Here is a 5,335-nt window from a genome sequence, read left to right as displayed (position 1 = left end):
GCCTCCGTAGCATAGTGGTAGTGCGTTCGCTTCGTAAGCGAAAGGTCGCGAGTTCGATCCTCGCCGGGGGCTTGTTTTTCTTTTATAAAAATAAATTAGCGTTCAAGACATAATTTAGAACGTTTAATAATAAATGAAGAGATGAAATACCTATTTATATTATAATTTTTTTTGAACGGTTAATAATTAAAAGGCATACAACACTTATAGCTACTCTCTAAACAAATATATCTTTGAAAATATTTTTATATTTTTTAAATTTAGATATCATATCAATATTATTACCAAGAAATACATGTGATCTAGAATAATATTATAATAATTCTGATTTTAAATTTTAAAAAATTAATATTTATAATAATATAATAATAATAATAACAATATAATCAATCAAAAATTTATTAAATTAATGGATTAATAAAATTGTTGCTTAAAATTAAAACGTGGTATGAACTTATGCAAATATTTGTATATATTCTATTTGAACTTGCAGGTAACAAATGATATTTGAGCCTTCCTTCACGCATTTTTATCATTCAAAAAAAATTAATAATATATATATATATATATATATATATATATATAATATTGTAAAAATTATTAAATATTATCATAATGTCTTTTAAAATCTCATCATTTAACAATTTTTATTTTTATCAAGGAGAGTGTCATTCATACATTATAAATTGTACATGTTTTTTAAAATAAAAAATTACATATTTTTTCTTTTAAAATCTAATAATGCAATATTTTCGTTATTTCACCACTAAATAGAATGAAAAATAGTGCTAATTTTCCTTACTTTTAACTAATTTGGCAAAAAGTTAACGATCAATATCCGATATTATCAATAGATAATCTGTTGTATACTAACAGGGTAAATCTTTGATGCAAAAGTTGAAGGAACCACAGGAGACCTATGTCCACAGGGAGCATAATAGAGACTCAAAAGGCATGGAGCAAAATGCAGTGCTTTTGGATCACAGAACATTTTGATAGTTCCTCCGATGCTTGTCTCTAAATATGTCTGAACATACATTGTGGGAACTATATTTTTAAAAGAAAAACTACTAATTGTAAATGGTCACATTATGGCCCATACTGTTAACTATGTTGTTGCTCACAACAGTTCCTCTTTATCCTCTTTGCTTTAATATATTATGTATATAAAAAAAGTCAGACTATTATATATTGGATGTCATTGTCTAAGAGGTATATTGGATGTTTCTATCCAAGTGGGACCCACCCACTTGGACACTTGTGCAAATTGCCTTGCAAATGGCATACTTTATGTGTCTATATAAGTTGCACAACTTCAGAAGAAAAATATACATACACGGCTATTAGTTTTCCTATTTAGTTTATTTCATAACGCGTTATCAGCACGAGGCTTTAACTATTTTAAGGTAATAAAAAATTGTAAGAATTTTATTTAATTTTACTTTCATAAAATGATAAATATTTCAAAACTTGAATTTGTGGCTCTGGACATTTCTGGAAAAGACTACTACTCATGGACACTAGATGCCGAGATTCATCTAGAATCGATGGGTCTGACAGACACCATCAAAGATGATAACACGGCATCTAGTCAAGACCGTGCAAAAGTTATGATTTTTCTCCGTCACCATCTTGACTAGGGGCTCAAATTACAATATATTACATTAAAGGATCCCCTGAAATTGTGGAAAAAATTAAAAGAAAGATATGACCACCTGAAGTTGGTCATGCTTCCACAAGCACGTCATGACTGGTTAAATCTGAGACTAATAGACTTCAAAAATATAACTGAATATAATTCTGCCTTATTTAGAATTATAGCTTAGTTAAATCTATGCGGAGACCGAATTATTAAGCAAGATAAACTCAAAAAAAAATATACTTCACATTTTCACCAGCGAATATGCTCCTGAAGCAGCAATATCGCGAAAAAAGTTTTATAAAATATTCTGAATTATTATCACACCTTCTTATTGCTGAAAGACGTAATGAATTATTAATGAAAAATCATGATAGTCGGCCCGTTGGTTCTTTGCCACTCCCAAAAGTGAATCAGGCAAATTATAACCAACGAGAAAGAGTTCATGGTCCCAATTGTGGTCGTGGTCATGGGCGAAAAAAAAATTATAATCATGATACTCGGCTGACACCAAAAATGATCAGTAATATAAAAGGCAGGGTAAAAAGCCAAAAGCTTACCAAAGAAAAATTCAAAAAGTGTATGTCATAGATGTGGAGGTGTGGGGCACTGATCGCGGACTTGCTGATCGTCAAAACGTTTGGTTCAGCTATATCATGCATTCTTGAAAAGGAAAAGATATAATCCAGAGACTAATTTTATCTCTGAGAATAATGTTGAGCCTATGCATTTGGATGTAGCTGATTTCTTTAATTTTCCAAAAGAAAATATGAATATCGATAAAATTAACAATATGTAAATAATTTTTTTTTATTTATCTGTACTAAATATTATATTTGTATTTTTATAGTCCATGTAAATAAATGAAATTTGTGTTGTTTTAATACTTATTTTATTTCTTATTAAAGAAAAATATGGATATGCCTCAAATTTTTTTTGGATCAATGATCAATCACGAAGATATTTGTGTAATTGATAGTGGAAAAAACTCATGCTATTTTTAAAGACAAGAAATATTTTTTCAACGTGCTTAGGAGAAAAGCAAATGTTACTACAATTTTTGGTAATTCAAAAATGATAGAAGGCTCCGAAAAAGCTACTATAATTCTGCCTAAGGGGACAAAAATTGTTATAGAAGACACACTATTCTCTTCTAAATTCCTCTAGAAACTTGTTAAGTTTTAAAGATATTCGCAGAAATGGATATCATGTTGAGACACTAAATGAAATGAATATTGAATACCTTAGTATAACCAAGAGTGTCTTAGGCCAGAAATATATTTTGAAAAAATTATCAACTTTGTCATATGGCCTATATTATGCAAAAATTAGTGCAATTGAAACACATATGATCGTAAATCAGAAGTTTACTGATTCAAATATATTTATGTTATGGCATGATCGAATAGGTCATTCTGGATCAATAATGATGAGAAAAATTCTTGAAAATTCAACTGAACATCCGTTAAAGAACCAGAAGATTGTTACGACTGATAAATTTTCATGTGCTGCTTGTTATCAAAGCAAATTAATTGCCAGACCATCGACCCTGAAGGTTGGCATCGAATCTCCTGGTTTTTTTAGAGCGTATACATTGAGATATATGTGGACATATTCATCCACCTAGTGGATTATTTAGATATTTTATGATCCTAATAAATGCATCATCTAGATGGTCTCATGTATGCCTATTATCATCTCGCAACCTAGCGTTTGCGAAGTTGTTAGCATAAATAATAAGATTGAGAGCGCAATTTTCAGATTATTCAATTAAGGTCATTCACCTTGATAATCTGGAGAATTTACATCCCAAACTTTTAATGATTATTGCTTATCAATTGGGATAAAAATTAAACACCATGTTGCTCATGTTCATACTCAAAATGGCCTTGTAGAGTCATTTATAAAGCGCATACAATTGATAGCAAGACCCCTACTAATGAAAACAAAATTGCCAATTACTATTTGGGATCATGCTATCTTACATGCAACAGCACTTGTACGTCTCAGACCGACACATTATAATAAATATTCTCTTTCACAATTAGTATTTGATCATAAGCCAAATATAGTCTATTTAAGAATTTTTGGTTGTGTGGTATACGTGTCTGTAGCACCGCCATAACATACAAAAATGGGCCCTCAACGAAGGTTGGGCATATATGTTGGATTTGACTCATCCTCCATAATTCGATACTTTGAACCGTTGATTGGAGACTTATTCACTACTCGATTTGCAGATTATCGGTTTGATGAAACAACTTTTTCGCCATTAGGGGGAGAGAAAAAGGAACCCGAACAAGAAATTGCGTGGAAAATTTCATCACTATCTAATTTTGATCCACTCACCCGCACATGTGACTAGGAGATACAGAAGATCATCCACTTATAGAGAATAGCAAATCAAATGCCAAATGCATTTACTGATTTGAAACAGACAACTAAGTTACATATCCCTGCAGCGAATGTGCCTATCCGGATTGATGTCCCAAAAGGACCATCTACAAGTATCACAGCTTCTGAATCCCAAACCCGCCAGAAGCGTGGTAGACCACTGGGTTCAAAGGATAAAAATCCTAAAAACAGAAGCGTGAAAAATAATAAAGATAATACTACACAATAACCTCTTGAAGGAGGTCAAGATTTGAGTAATCGTGATATTCCTGAAGAAATCAGTGAACCCAAAACTCAAGTGAATGAAGAGCTTTCAATAAGTTCTGCCGGTGATGAGATAAATTTAGATCGATCGAAAATCACAGTTGATAATGTTTTTGCATATAATGTTGCACTTAACCTCATGCAAGATAGTGAAAGTCTTGAGCCTAAATTCGTCGAAGAATGTCGACATAGATGTGATTGACCAGAATGGCAAAAGATAATTCAATCAGAATTAGACTCACTTGCTAAACGTGAGGTTTTTGGACCTGTAATCCAGACCCTGAAGGTGTGAAATCAGTTGGTTATAAATGGATTTTTGTGCGAAAACGAAATAAGAGAAATAAAATTGTAAGATACAAAGCACACCTTATTGCACAAGGATTTTCTCAAAGACTCGATTAACAATTTTACATTTTAATTTTTCACATAACATGTTTATAAAAATTTTTAGATAAATATTAATTCAGTTAAAAATTCTTAATCAAAATAACCCAATTTTCATTTATAACATGAAATGACAATTCGACCTTTGTTATTGCCAATAAAGTACATGCCTATTTTTTCTTCTCTTCCTTCTTCTTCACTAACACTCAAGCCTGACAATTTTAAAATTCGACTTACCTCAAACATGAATCATTTTGAATGAATAATATATATCAAAAGTCTCTAAATATCAAAAGAAACTCGTATCTAAAATTTTGGACTATTTGAAGGAGATTTTAATTGGTCTGATGGAAAAATATTAGCCTGTTAAGAAGGATGAATTGTTATAATATATAAATATTATATAAATAGTGTATATGAATGTATGTACATCTATAATACATAATTATATATTATTTATATAATATTGATACGCGATAATTTTTTTTTTTTTGTTACATGTACAGTTATGTAAGAAAAGGACAATATTAAAAACTTTTGGTATATTCTACCTTCCAGCTGACATATTTAAAATTAATTATTTTGGTAAGCCATAAAATTTAATTTTTCCATTGTTTTTTCATATTTAGCTCAAAATCTAGTCATTTCATCGGT

General features: G+C 30.4%; 1 non-coding gene across 1 annotated transcript; it reads left to right on the top strand.

Moving 5' to 3' along the window:
- TRNAT-CGU (transfer RNA threonine (anticodon CGU)) lies at nucleotides 1-72 on the top strand. Its single transcript has one exon. It is a non-coding gene; the product is annotated as a tRNA-Thr (tRNA).
- The last annotated feature ends 5,263 nt before the right edge of the window (nucleotides 73-5,335 follow it).

Source organism: Solanum dulcamara, chromosome 8 (genome assembly GCF_947179165.1).
Source record: "Solanum dulcamara chromosome 8, daSolDulc1.2, whole genome shotgun sequence".
NCBI lineage: Eukaryota > Viridiplantae > Streptophyta > Magnoliopsida > Solanales > Solanaceae > Solanum > Solanum dulcamara.
This window is presented reverse-complemented; position numbering and strand designations above follow the sequence as displayed.